The 15493-nt window shown below is 45.6% G+C and overlaps 1 pseudogene; it reads left to right on the forward strand.

Annotated features, from left to right (window-relative positions):
* The first annotated feature begins 2811 nt into the window (after window positions 1-2811).
* LOC134579654 (5S ribosomal RNA) lies at window positions 2812-2930 on the forward strand (annotated as a pseudogene).
* Window positions 2931-15493: the final 12563 nt, after the last annotated feature.

Genomic DNA, 15493 nt, shown 5'->3' on the forward strand with positions numbered 1-15493 from the left:
CTCTTTTTATTTTTGCTCTTCTCGTTTGTTGTGTCCTCCCCTGTCTGAGGAAATTTCTACAGAAGACTGTAGACCAAGCGGCACCAACTTTTGCACATCTGACAGTTGATGATCAAGATTTCCAAGATTTCAACTCGCCCTGTATACCGCTGCAAACTATCCCTTTTACTGATAAAGTGCAAGAATTCTAGGTAGGGAACCAGCTTAGGGACAGCGTCCGTCTCTATGGAACTGACTGCCGTGCGGAGATGTGGTGGATAAGCCACCGCGGGTTACCAGCGGAGTGAAGAGATTTCCTGACCGTATTGACGGATGTGCTGCAGCCTGTTAGGGAAAGGAAGGGACAGAATTGCACTTTGCAATAACACCTAGCTAGCGGTCACTGGGTTTCTGTGCCTTTGGGCTAACACGTCTTCTGGTATTAACAAATAAAGATTATCTTTTTTTAGAATCTAACATTTCATAGGGGGGACTGATGTAGAATTATTAAAAATCTTTATTGATCCTGTATTGAATTTTTGTACTAACTCCATTTAACTCTATTTTAATCACATTACATGACAGAATTTCCTAACAGCATTTAGAATAATGAATAGAGACTGTATTTTCTAGAAGGACATGACTAACACCGGAATTATCAAGTTCCTGTAATATGAAACAAAGTATACTATAGCTAGGCCATGTGAAAACTGCTCTAATGAAATGTTCTTTCATAAAAAAGACCCTGAACCTGACCACGAGTCTGACATCACTAACTACCCAAAATTACGCCCAAGCCCCCCTTCCCACGAGTAAGACTCGTGCTGGGTAAGATGGCGCTTGAGCCATCTGTCCACACCCGTGTCCAGAATGACGCCACCTCCCGGTGGGAGGACACCTAGTCAGCCACTTAGTACTTGAGCCAATAAATAATATTGATGGGTGGACATTGACATAACCACTTAACACCTAATCCAATTAATGATGTTTATTTGTTGTTATCTTGATATTCAATGATGATGTAATTTTGCTCTTATAAGGGTCTGCGAGCCCGCTTTTAATCAGATGCCATTAAATTTTCTCAAAGTGCTTTTAACCTGAACTCCGTGTGTCAGTGCGAATTTACTTCTGCGTATACGCAATTTAATCATCTCAGATTTGGACAGGAACAGATAAACATTTAAACATATTTGTTTATTTTTAAATTAATCTACATCAATACTATGATGAATAAGTAAATGTGCCCTAGCCAAGGTTATTATGTCCATACACATAATACATGACAAGGTACTCTTGACACACCACATTCATGCTTCAGAACAAAAAAAAGGAGCACCCCTCTAAAGGGAAGTTTGACACATATATACATATATATTGATGCCATAGGTGTGCCAAGGGGGGTACCAGATGATTTTGCAGTTAAAGGAAAGTTTGAGTCCATTTTCCCAACCGTCACTCCTAATAATAATATTTTGACTTGCATTTATTATATCTATTGCAACCAACAACGTTTTGTCAACTACACCAGAGATGCCCTCCAGGGCTTGGCCGAACAGTTGCAGGCCACATCCCAGATGACCTTCCAGAACAGAATGGCCTTAGACATGATTCTAGCTGAGAAGGGGGGTGTATGTAAAATACTACCTGTCACCATGACTTGTTGTGCCTATATTCCAGATAACACAGGTCCATATGGTAATGAAAGCTTGTCTATTTTATGATGTCCCTCTGAAGAACTAAAAGACTTTAGGAACCGTTACTTCATAGGGTTTTGTGCCTTTGGGCTAACATGTCTTCTGGAACTAACATATATAGTTTATCTTTTAGTGACTAACATTTTATAGGGGGGACTGTTGTAGAATTATTAAATTACCTATTATTGATTGACTATTATTCATTTTCCTAACAGTATTTAGAATATTAGAAGGAAATGCTTTTCTAGAAGGTTATGAGCAGCACCGGAACGGTCAAGTTCCTGTAGTATGAAACATTGTATGCCATAGTTAGATCATGAGAACTGTACTAATAAAATGTCTATTCACTAAAGCTTGAGAAACTAACCTTGAAGCTAAATGGTGCCAAGTACTCAAAATGGCTGGCTGCCAGATCCCCCCTCCCATCGAGCGAGCCTCGTGCTAAACAACAATGGCGCTTGTATCTTATGTCCACTCCCGTGTCAAAGATGACGACATCCCATGATGGGAGGATGCCCAACTAGCCACTTAACACCTAGACCAATTAATAATATTGATGGGAGAGTATTGACTTAACCACTTAACACCTAATCCAATTAATAATGTTTATTTATTGTTATCTTGATATTCTATGATGATGTAATATTGCTTTTATAAGGGTCTGCGAGCCCGCTTTTTATTCAGATGCCATTAAATTTTCTCGAAGTTCTTTTAACCTGAACTCCGTGTGTCAGTGTGAATTTACTTCAGCGTATACGCAATTTAATCATCTCAAATTTGGACAGGAACAGATAGTCATTCAAACTTATTTGTTTGCTTAAAAGAATCTATATCATCGCAACCAGTGTTTGATATTCTACCAACATCAGCGAAATCGCATTCACTTAATTTCGCCTACAGCCATACCACTCTGAAAGTGCCTGATCTCGTCAGAAGCCATCCAGACTTGGACCTGATTAGTAATTGTATGAGAGACCAACTAGGAACCTCAGGTGCCGTAAGCTTTTCTTTATTACTTTTTTTCATTATGATGTCAAAATCGGATCACTTTTTTCCCTATCCACAAGCGTCTTGTCTCTTGTCGCAATCAGTGTTTGATATTCTACCAACATCAGCAAAATCGCAATCACTTAATTTTGCCTGCGGCCATACCAGTCTGAAAGTGCCTGATCTCATCAGATCTCAGAAGCCATCCAGATTTGGGCCTGGTTAGTACTTGTATGGGAGACCAACTAGGAACCTCAGGTGCCGTAAGCTTTTGTTTATTTCTTTTTTTCATTATGGTGTCATAATCACATCACTTTTTTCCCTATCCAGAAGCGTCTTGTCTTTTGTCGCAGCCAGTGTTTGATATTGTATGGGAGACCAACTAAGGACCTCAGGTGCCGTAAGCTTTTCTTTATTTCTTTATTCCTTTTTTATTATGATGTCATAATCAGATCACTTTTTTCCCTATCCAGAAGTGTCTTGTCTTTTGTCGCAACCAGTGTTTGATATTCTACCAACATCAGTGAAATTGCATTCATTTGATTTTGCCTATGGCTTTACCAGTCTGAAAGTGCCTGATTTTGTCAGATCTCAGAAGCCATCCAGACTCCAGGCATGCTTAGTTCTTTTAAGGGAGACCAAATAGGAACCTCAGGTGCCGTAAACTTTTTTTTTTTTTCATTATGATGTTGTGACGAACTACACTTCGCCACTGACTTTTGGCAAGGCCTGCTTGCCAGCCTCTTGCCCTGTGACTACGGCCCCTGGGGGGTATTGCCATTTAAAAAGTCTATTTGGGCTTATTGGATTTTAAAATACTTTTTCTGCCCCATTAAATCCATGGGAAAATGTGCCTCTTCCCCTCCCCCTTTTTCCTGTCCTATTGTTTGTCAAGCAGGGTGTTGTCCCAGGGACACTGCCAGACCAGATTAAACTGGATGCTTTGTCCCTCCTCAATCTCCTATCAGCCTTTGTTATTTTTTTACCTCATCCTTCCTTGTACTATAGGGCACTTTTAACATTGGACATATTGAGCACTCAGATCCAAGCTATCTGGGGATATGTTGGACATATAGGTTAAACCTTGTATTAAAAGAGTTATGTAATTTAATGATGTGGTTTTTGTAGCAGTTTCTGACTTAGAAATATTTCCTGTTAATGGAGATAATTAAGTTACCACAGCCACTTAAGCCAATTATCTCCAGGATAGAGGAGAAGATAGACCAGCCGCACAGCCTAAATCTGTGGAACTGTTTTGGGCATGAAAGCCATGCTTGCGGTCGGTCAAATGGGACTTCCATAAAACTTTTGAACCCCTGCTCTGATCTGGGTGATTTTATGGGGATATGTTGTTGTTTTGGGGTGTTTCTGGACTTGGGGTAAAACTGGATATTTTCTGCCTGTGGTAATTGAGTTTGTCCATTGTGTTTGGTAATTGTATCACAGGCAGAGGGAAGGGTTTGTGTACATTAGCTGGGAGTGTCTAACTGTACAATACTGTGTTGATTGGCTGTTGTGACTTTGAGTCTTGTGCTCCACAAGGTCCACTGGGTGGTAACCTTGTTGGGAAAATTGTATATAAGAAATGCCTTTGTGCTCATTAAACCAGTTCTACTTGACCCTCAACTCGCAGCCTTGACTCGTGTTTGGAGGGGACAGCTATAATCACTACAGGGATTGCTCTTCATAGTCCCTTAGTTTCACTGGGCTCTTGTAAGAGCTTGTTCCTGTTCCTGCTTCGCTTTCTGGGAATAGAGGTTCACCTACTGGAACCTGGAGCCTTGTCATACATCCAGTGTGGGTAGGAGACGGCGAGACCCTAACCAAGCTGCGGCGGTTCGTAGAGTCTGCAGTGGAGTCTGCAGTGGTGTCTGCAGTGGAGTCTGCAGTGGTGCTGATGGTCCTTGGTGAGCGCTAGGAGCATCCGCTTATGGCCCAACCCTCAGCTAGCCTGGGGCAACCATCACAGATGTCATAATCGGATCACTTTTTTCCTGGCGGATGCATCTCGTCTTTTGTCACAACCAATGTTTGAAATTGTATGGGAGACAAAGTAGAAACCTCAGGTGTCGTAAGCTTTTCTTTTTTTCATTATGATGTCATAATCGATCACTTTTTTCCCTCTCCAGAAGCGTCTTGTCTTTTGTCGCAACCAGTGATTGATATTCTACCAACATGAGCGAAATCGCATTCACTTGCTTTCGCCTACAGCCCTACCATTCTGAAAGTGCCTGATCTCGTCAGATCTCAGAAGCCATCCAGACTCGGGCCTGGTTAGTACTTGTATGGGAGACCATCTAGGAACCTCAGGTGCCTTAAGTTTTTCTTTATTGCTTTTTTTCATTATGATGTCATATTGGGATCACTTGTTTTCCCTATCCAGAAGCGTCTTGTCTTTTGTCGCAACCAGTGTTAGATATTCTACCAACATCAGCGAGATCACATTCTCTTAATTTTGCCTACGGCCATACCATTCTGCAAGCGCCTGATCTCATCTGATCTCGGAAGCCATCCAGACTCGGGCCTGGTTAGTACTTGTATGGGAGACCAACTAGGAACCTCAGCTTTTCCTTTTTTTCTATTTTTTATTATAATTACATAATTACATCACTTTTTTTTCCCTATCCAGAAGCGTCTTGTCTTTTGTCGCAACCAGTGTTTGATATTCTACCAACATCAGTGAAATTGCATTCATTTGATTTTGCTTATGGCTTTACCAGTCTGAAAGTGCCTGATTTTGTCAGATCTCAGAAGCCATCCAGACTCCGGCATGGTTAGTTCTTTTATGGGAGACCAAATAGGAACCTCAGGTGCCGTAAACTTTTTTTATTTTTTCATTATGGTGTCATAATCACATCACTTTTTTCCCTATCCAGAAGCGTCTTGTCTTTTGTCGCAACCCCGTAAAATTTCCCTAACATCGTCACTTCCTGTGACGCGACCGCACCGGACATGATGTTTCCCAGCTGGGGAAGGAGGTGTGCGCAGGCACAGAAGGTAGGGAAAATTTACAGCAAGAGCTGCAGAGAAGGGGCCGCCTAATGTGCGTGCGCGATCCCGCCCAGATGGGCACGGGGAGACACTGCGCATGCACCCGGAGCCTCAGCTGGGGTAAGAGGGGGTGTGCAGTAGGGGAAAATAATGGGCCAGTGCGCACGTGTACTCCCGTCGGCCACACACAGCGGGATACACTGCGCGTTCGCACCAGCAGGCAGGGAGAGCTCGCACATCGAACATCCATCCGATCTCCCTGCCCCACACTGCGCACGCGCCGATCCAGTCACCACAGCCTGACACACGGACACCGCGCGTGCGCAATATGGGGGTTGGGAGATCTGATGCCCATTTCTTCTGTGAAATCTCCCCACCTCTCAGTGCGCACGCGCAGATATAGATCTGTCACGTATTCATCCGCTTATAGAAATGTGGTTAATGACATTTACTGTCCACACAGGAAAAGTTGTGCCGAGCAGCAACTTAATCCACAGAAGGGTTAATGCTGAACAGCAATTATGCAAATTAAATCTGGTAACTGACTTTGGGGTCGAAGGCCAGTTACAGCCTATCAGAACTAAAGGAGGGGTATTTAGGCCCAGTTCTCATCCTGCTCAGTGCCCTGTCGTGGTTTCCCTTGTGGTTGTCCGAGAGCGCGGTCCTGTTATTAGTTTTCTACCTGTTTTTTTACTTTGGCTTTGTTTATTGACTTCTCTATATTCTGGTATCCTGACTCCTGGCTTTCCTCATCGCTGCGTCCCTTTCTGTGTTCCCTGACCTCGGCTAGTATTTTGACTATTCTATGTACGTTAAATCCAGCCATTCTAAGGACCGGTAATACGTTACTTATTTGTCATCCGTGCTAAGAGATTGGATACTATTGACCTTCCCACTACCACTCCCCAATCTCCTGGAGTTCCTATACAATACCAAGAACTTCAGGAGGTGTTTCACAAGGCTCAATCCGATGTATTGCCTCCCCACAGAGCATATGACTGTACCATTAACCTGTTTCCAGGCGTTATGCCACCTAAGGGGGCAGTTCATGCCTTATCTCCCCAGGAGAGTAAAATAATGGAGGAATACATCAAAGAATCCTTGAGCAAAGGGCACATAAGAAAGTCATCCTCACCAGCTGGTGCAGGATTCTTTTTTGTTGAGAAAAAGGGTGGTGAGTTACGCCCTTGCATAGACTACAGGGCACTTAATAAAATCACTGTAAAAAATGCATACCCTATCCCACTCATTTCCGAATTGTTCAATAGACTTCAGGGAGCTGAAGTATTTACTAAGCTTGACCTTAGGAGCGCTTACAAATTGGTTAGAATTAAAGAGAATCATGAGTGGAAGACTGCATTTAATACCCGTAGTGGACACTATGAATATCTGGTAATGCCATTTGGGTTATGCAACGCCCCAGCCGTATTCAAAGACTTTATAAATGATGTACTCAGGGAATTCATTTACTCATTTGTCTTGGTTTATTTGAACGATATTTTGGTGTATTCCCCTGATCTTCAAACTCACCACTCCCATGTGAAACAGGTTCTGCAGACGTTGTTGAAAAATAAACTTTATTTTAAATTAGAAAAGTGCATATTTGACCAGCCTGAAGTCCACTTTTTGGGTTACAACATCTCTGCATCGGAATTTCAAATGGATCCTAAAAAACTAGAGGCTGTACTACACTGGCCATTACCCTCTGGTTTAAAAGCCATTCAAAGGTTTATTGGTTTTGCCAACTATTACAGAAGATTAATCAAGGGATTTTCTTCTGTAATAGCCCCAATCACTAAAATGACTCGCAAAGGGGTTAGTAGCACGGTATGGTCCAAAGAGGCTGTGAATGCTTTTGAGACTCTTCAACAAAGATTTGCCTCTGCGGACATACTAAAACATCCCGACACCAGTAAACCTTTTATATTGGAGGTTGATGCATCCGAGACAGGGGTAGGGGCTGTTCTCTCTGAGAGCCAGGGAACACCATTGCATTCTTGTGGCTACTTCTCCAGAAAGATGTCGCCACTCCTTGAGGGCAAGAATAATGGCCAACAGTTCTCTATTGCCAATATCGTAGTTGCGCTCAGCAGGAGACATCTTTCTGGAGAAGTATGCAATGGATGCAATGGTGTTCCCTGGCTTTCTCTCTGAGAGAGAAAAGCCCCTACCCCTGTCTCGGATGCATCAACCTCCAATACAAAAGGTTTACTGGTGTCGGGATGTTTTAGTATGTCTGCAGATTCCTTGGTCCCTATAGAGTGCTTTGTAGTATCAATCCAGTGTCTTACTCTCTGGCTCTTCCTGCATCTTTAGGGATTCCCAACACTTGTCATGTGTCCTTACTCAAACCTCTTGTCTGCAATAGATATACTGTTCCTTGTGTTCCTCCCCCTCTGGTGGTGGTGGGTGGTCAGGAGGAGTATGAGCTATCGTCTATCGTGGATTCTAGGTTTTCTCGGGGCACTTCACAGTACTTGGTTGTTTGGAAAGGTTACGGTCCTGCTGATCGTTCTTGGATTTCGGCTCCTGACCTGCATGCGGGCCATTAGATCCGGCCTTTTCATGCTAAATTTCCTCTCAAGCCTGGTCCTGTCCACCCGGTGGGCGTTCTTCAGGTGGGGGATAATGTCACGTATTCATCCGCTTATAGAAATGTGATTGACATTTACTGTCCACACAGGAAAAGTTGTGCTGAGCAGCAACCTAATCCACAGAAGGGTTAATGCTGAGCAGCAATTGCGCAAATGAAACCTAGTGTCACGTATTCATCCGCTTATAGAAAAGTGGTTAATGACATTTACTGTCCACACAGGAAAAGTTGTGCCGAGCAGCAACCTAATCCACAGAAGGGTTAATGCTGAGCAGCAATTATGCAAAGGAAACCTGGTAACTGACTTTGGGGTCAAAGGCCGGTTACAGCCTATCAGAACTAAAGGAGGGGTATTTAGGCCCAGTTCTCATCCTGCTCAGTGCCCTGTCGTGGTTTCCCTTGTGGTTGTCCGAGAGCGCGTTCCTGTTAGTGTTCTACCTGTTTTTTTACTTTGGCTTTGTTTTATTGACTTCTCTATATTCTGGTATCCTGACTCCTGGCTTTCCTCATCGCTGCGTCCCTTTCTGTGTTCCCTGACCTCGGCTAGTATTTTGACTATTCTATGTATGTTAAATCTGGCCATTCTAAGGACCGGTAATACGTTACTTATTTGTCATCCGTGCTATACAGTTCTACGTGCTGGATCAAACAATAATCCTGACAAGATCAGGTCAGTCTCTTCCTGCTCCCAACACTCCCAGCCATCCAGGGGGGTTCTGTGCAGTATATGGGGGGTCTGTGCAGTGTACTTTGGGGGGGTCTTGGCTGTATATTGGGACGGTTTGTGCAGTATGTTAGGGCGGTCTGTTCTGTATTTTGGGGGGGCCTGTGCGGTAGATGGGGGGTAGACTATTAGATGCTGTGCGTTAGATGGGAGGTGTGGGGGGGCTGTGCGTTAGATGGGGAGGCTGTGCGGTAGAGGAGGGGCAGTGTATTAGATGTAGTGGGCTGTGCGTTAGATGTGGGGATGCAGAGCAGAGTAGGGAAGCTAGTTTCTTTATTATTTGCTTTCTCTCTTTAGGATCTTTTATGATCTTCTGCAGGTAGATGTGGGGAGGCTGTGCGGTAGATGGGGGCAGTGTATTAGATGTAGGGGGCTGTGCGTTAGCTGTGAGGGTCAGTGCGTTAGATGTGGGGATGTGGGGGGCTGTGCGTTAGATGTGGGGAACAGTGTATTAGATGAGGGGCTGTGCATTAGATGGGGGCAGTGTATTACATGGGGGGCTGTGCGTTACATGTGGGGAGACAGTGTATTAGATAAAGGTGCTGTGCGTTACATGTGGGGGGGCAGTGTATTAGATTTGGGGGCAGTGTATTAGATTTGGGGGCAGTGTATTAGATTTGGGGGCTGTGTATTAGATTTGGGGGCTGTGCGTTAGATAGAGAGCTGCGCAATACGTGTGGCCTGTGTGTTAGATGGAGAGCTGTGCAGTGCATGTGGCTTGTGTGTTACATGTGTACAACCCTAGTTTCACAAAAAAATATTTATTTCCAAGATCTCATATGCAGTGGCGTCGCTAGGGGGAGGCCAGAGGGGGCCATGGCCCCCCCCTACATCATGCTGTGCCCCCCCAAATGCCAGCAACTTGCTGGCCATGTTCTTACATTCTATTCCCTCGGGCTGTAACAGTGTGTGACAGCCCAAGGGAATGCAGGACAGAGGAGCTGGAATGGTGCTGGGGGCTGTCTGTGGCCGGAGAGAGCACTGACAGGCTCCACGGCACAGGCCCCGCCCCCAAACGAAGCTCCGATCATAAGCCCCGCCCCCGCCGTTGAGCAGCAGACCATGCTGCTGCTGCAAAGGCCAGAAGATGGCTGACCCCCAGCAACAGGTAGGCTTGATGTGCTCAGGTGTGTGTGTGTGTGTGTCTGTCTGTCTGCTAGTGAGGAAGCTTGTGTGTGTGTGTATGGACTCAGCAGTCTGTGTGTGTATGGACTCAGCAGTCTGTGTGTGTGAACTCAGCAGTGTGTGTGTACGGACTCAGCAGTCTGTATGTATGTGTATGTATTTAGCAGCCTGTGTGTATGGACTCAGCAGTCTGTGTGTGTGTATGAACTCAGCAGTCTGTGTTTGTGTCTGTGTGTGTGTGTGTGTGTGTGTGTGTGTGTGTATGGACTCAGCAGTGTGTGTGTGTGTGTGTGTGAGGACTCGGCAGTCTCTGTATGTGTGTGTGAGGACTCAGCAGTCTCTGTATGTGTGTGTATGGACTCAGCAGTCTCTGTATGTGTATGGACTCAGCAGTCTGTGTGTGTGTGTGTATGGACTCAGCAGTCTCTGTATGTATGTGTATGTACTCAGCAGTCTGTGTGTGTGTGTGTGTATGGACTCAGCAGTCTGTGTGTGTATGAACTCAGCATTCTGTGTTTGTGTCTGTGTGTGTATGGACTCAGCAGTCTCTGTGTGTGTGAGTGTGTGTGTATGCGTATGTATTTAGCAGTCTGTGTGTGTGTGTATGGACTCAGCAGTCTGTGTGTGTATGAACTCAGCAGTCTGTGTTTCTGTCTGTGTGTGTGTGTATGGACTCAGCAGTCTGTGTGTGTGTATGAACTCAGCAGTGTGTGTACGGACTCAGCAGTCTGTGTGTGTGTGTGTGTGGACTCAGCAGTCTATGTGTCTGTGTGTATGGACTCAGCAGTGTCTGTGTGTATGGACTCAGCAGTGTGTGTGTGTGTGTATGGACTCAGCAGTGTATTTATAGACTCAGCAGTCTGTATATGTGTATGGACTCAGCAGTGTGTGTATGGATTTAGCAGTCAGTATGTGTGTATGGACTCAGCACTGTGTGTGTGTGTATGGACTCAGCACTGTGTGTGTGTGTATGGACTCAGCACTGTGTGTGTGAGTATGGACTCAGCAGTGTGTGTATGGACTCAGCAGTCTGTATATGTGTATGGACTCAGCAGTGTGTGTGTATGGATTTAGCAGTCTGTGTCTGTGTGTATGGACTCAGCAGTGTGTGTATGATCTCAGCAGTGTGTGTGTGTATGGACTCAGCAGTGTGTATGGACGCAGCAGTCTGTGTGTGTTTATGGACTCAGCAGTGTGTGTGTATGGACTCAGCAGTGTGTGTGTATGGATTTAGCAGTCTGTATGTGTGTATGGACTCAGCAGTGTGTGTGTGTATGGTCTCAGCAGTGTGTGTGTGTATGGTCTCAGCAGTGTGTGTGTGTATGGACTCAGCAGTGTGTATGGACGCAGCAGTGTGTGTGTGTGTGTATGGACTTAGCAGTCTCAGTGTGTGTGTGTGTGTATGGACTCAGCAGTCTGTGTTTGTGTAAAGACTCAGCAGTCTCTGTGTGTGTGTGTATGGATTCAGCAGTCTGTGTGTGTTTGTGTGGACTCAGCAGTCTATGTGTCTGTGTGTATGGACTCAGCAGTGTATTTATGGACTCAGCAGTCTGTATATGTGTATGGACTCAGCAGTGTGTGTATGGATTTAGCAGTCTGTATGTGTGTATGGACTCAGCACTGTGTGTGTGTATGGACTCAGCACTGTGTGTGTGTATGGACTCAGCACTGTGTGTGTGTGTGTATGGACTCAGCAGTGTGTGTATGGGCTCAGCAGTCTGTATATGTGTATGGACTCAGCAGTCTGTATATGTATGGACTCAGCAGTCTGTATGTGTGTATGGACTCAGCTGTGTGTGTGTATGGACTCAGCAGTGTTTGTGTGTATGGACTCAGCAGTGTGTGTGTGTATGGACTCAGCAGTGTGTATGTGTGTATGGACTCAGCAGTGTGTATGTGTGTATGGACTCAGCAGTCTGTATGTGTGTATGGACTCAGTAGTCTGTATGTGTGTATGGACTCAGTAGTCTGTATGTGTGTATGGACTCAGCAGTGTGTGTGTATGGACTTAGCAGTGTGTGTGTGTATGGACTTAGCAGTGTGTGTGTGTGTATGGACTTAGCAGTGTGTGTGTGTGTATGGACTTAGCAGTGTGTGTGTGTATGGACTCAGCAGTGTGTGTCTGTGTGTGTGTGTGTGTGTATGGACTCAGCAGTGTGTGTGTATGGCCTCAGCAGTGTGTGTGTGTGTATGGCCTCAGCAGTGTGTGTGTATGGCCTCAGCAGTGTGTGTGTGTGTGTATGGACTCAGCAGTGTGTGTGTATGGACTCAGCAGTCTGTGTGTGTGTGTGTGGACTCAGCAGTCTGTGTGTGTGTGTATGTGTGTGTGTGTATGGTGTTACGGTTGCCTCCAGGCTGGCTGGAAGTTGGACCGTAGAAAGGATGCTCCTAGCGCTCACCAGAGGATCATCAGCACCGTAGACACCATAACTACTGCGTAGCCACCATAAGTACTGCAGACTCTATGAACCACCGCTGCTGGGCTGGTATTTCGCCGTCTGCTCTGCGCCCTGGACCTACGACCAGGCTCCAGTAGGTGAACCTCTTCCTTCTGTAGAGCAAAGCAGGATCAGGAACAAGAGCTCTTACAAGAGCTCAGTAGCTAAGGGAGTATGAAGAGCCAGGGCCGTCTTTAGCGCGGGGCAAACGGGGCAGCTGCCCCGGGCCCAGTTGCTCCTGGGGGGCCCCAGAGCAGCTGCCCCGTGGGCCCCGCGATTTGAGTACCCCCCATGTACCTGCACTAAGGGCCACCTGGTAAGCATGTGTGAGCAGGGGCCCGGTCGGGCGCTGTGACGCTTAAACAGCGCGACCGGGCCCCTTCCTGTACCGGCTGGGAGGAAGTGAGTGCCGCGCACCACTTCCTCCCACCGGAGATAATAGCCGCGCGGGAGGAGAAAGGCAGGAGGAGGGGAGTTCCAGAGGAGAACTCCCATCTGCCTCAGCCTGCCACTGGACCCCAGGGAAACCACCCTCCATAAAAAGGTAGGAACCTGGAGGGTGGCTAAATGAGTGTGTGTGTGTCAGTAGTATGTCTGTGTATGTCAGTATGTTTGTGTGTGTCAGTATGTCTGTGTGTGTGTGTGTCAGTATGTCTGTGTGTGTGTGTCAGTATGTCTGTGTGTGTGTGTCAGTATGTCTGTGTGTGTGTCAGTATGTCTGTGTGTGTGTGTGTGTCAGTATGTCTGTGTGTGTGTGTGTCAGTATGTCTGTGTGTGTGTCAGTATGTCTGTGTGTGTATGTCAGTATGTCTGTGTGTGTGTGTGTCAATATGTCTGTGTGTGTGAATGTCAGTGTTTGTGTGTGTGTGTGTGTCAGTATGTTTGTGTGTGTGTGTGTGTGTGTATGTCAGTATGTCTGTGTGTATGTCAGTGTGTGTGTGTTTGCCAGTATGCCTGTCGGTGTGTATGTTAGTATGCCTGTGTGTGTCAGTATGCCTGTGTGTGTCAGTATGCCTGTGTGTGTCAGTATGCCTGTGTGTGTCAGTATGTCTGTGTGTGTCAGTATGTCTGTGTGTGTCAGTATGTCTGTGTGTGTCAGTATGTCTGTGTGTGTCAGTATGTCTGTGTGTGTCAGTATGTCTGTGTGTGTCAGTATGTCTGTGTGTGTCAGTATGTCTGTGTGTGTCAGTATGTCTGTGTGTGTCAGTATGTCTGTGTGTGTCAGTATGTCTGTGTGTGTCAGTATGTCTGTGTGTGTCAGTATGTCTGTGTGTGTCAGTATGTCTGTGTGTGTCAGTATGTCTGTGTGTGTCAGTATGTCTGTGTGTGTCAGTATGTCTGTGTGTGTCAGTATGTCTGTGTGTGTCAGTATGTCTGTGTGTGTCAGTATGTCTGTGTGTGTCAGTATGTCTGTGTGTGTCAGTATGTCTGTGTGTGTCAGTATGTCTGTGTGTGTCAAAATGTATGTGTGTGTCAATACATCTGTCAGTGTATGTGTCTGTGTGTGTTTCAGTATGTATGTGTGTGTGTCAGTATGTCTGAATGTATATAAGTATATATTTGTGTGTCAGTATGTATCTGCAAATGTTTTAATATATCTGTCTGTATGTGTATGTGTCAGAAGGTCTGTCAGTGTGATTGGGAGTTGGGCGTAATTGGGGGGGGGGAGGGTTCAGGGCCTAGGGGGCCCAAGAACATGCTTTGCCCAGGGTCCTATTCATATTATAGATGGCCCTGTGAAGAGCATAGCAATCCCTGTAGTGATTATAGCTGTCCCCTACAAACATGAGTCATGGCTGCAAGTTAAAGGGTCAGAAGAGGTCTGAGGTGCTGGAACACCCAGCCTGGTTTTTATTACAGTCAGGTACAAACAGAACACACCCAGGGGGAGGTAAAAACAACCAATAACATAATAGTATCCCACCGCTTGCCACCAAATGTTACGGTTGCCTCCAGGCTGGCTGGAAGTTGGACCGTAGAAAGGATGCTCCTAGCGCTCACCAGAGGATCATCAGCACCGTAGACACCATAACTACTGCGTAGCCACCATAAGTACTGCAGACTCTACGAACCACCGCTGCTGGGCTGGTATCTCGCTGTCTGCTCTGCGCCCTGGACCTACGACCAGGCTCCAGTACGTGAACCTCTTCCTTCTGTAGAGCGAAGCAGGATCAGGAACAAGAGCTCTTACAAGAGCTCAGTAGCTAAGGGAGTATGAAGAGCATAGCAATCCCTGTAGTGATTACAGCTGTCCCCTACAAACATGAGTCAAGGCTGCAAGTTAGAGGGTCAGAAGAGGTCTGAGGTGCTGGAACACCCAGCCTGGTTTTTATTACAGTCAGGTACAAACAGAACACACCCAGGGGGAGGTAAAAACAACCAATAACATAATAGTACAGCCCACAGTTTCCCTCCCCTCTGCTTGGGAGATAATTGAGTTTCCTACTATATCTACTCAATTATCTCCAAGCTAAAACTTACACATTTTTATACATTTTATAACGTTATGATTTTACACAGTACATGAATAAAACTTACATTTTTATAATTAATCCATTCAGGGGAACAACATATTCAAAATTGGCATGAATCAGACCAGGGGTTCAAAAGTTAGTAAAAGTAGCTTTTGTTCCCCTGGCTGACAGCATATCAATCTGGCTCAAACAGGTTTTACAGGGGCCTCTATCCTGGAGACAAAGGGGGAAGTAATCCAATTATCCAGGGCTAGAGGCAGACTCCATTGAGCACATGGTTGCAAAAAGACATAAAACACTTTAAAATACATAAAGTCACCTTTTACACATAACACACAGACATTTCACATATCCCCAGATAGCTGGGATCTGAGCGCACAAAACTACCGAGAGCGCGCAGATCCTATTCACACAGTTCAATTGCCATGGAGCTAAAGTCTTTCCCATAGTCTTTCATGATATGAATAGGCTCCATGCCATAGCTATCT

The sequence above is a fragment of the Pelobates fuscus genome, chromosome 12, assembly GCF_036172605.1.
Source record: "Pelobates fuscus isolate aPelFus1 chromosome 12, aPelFus1.pri, whole genome shotgun sequence".
Lineage (NCBI taxonomy): Eukaryota > Metazoa > Chordata > Amphibia > Anura > Pelobatidae > Pelobates > Pelobates fuscus.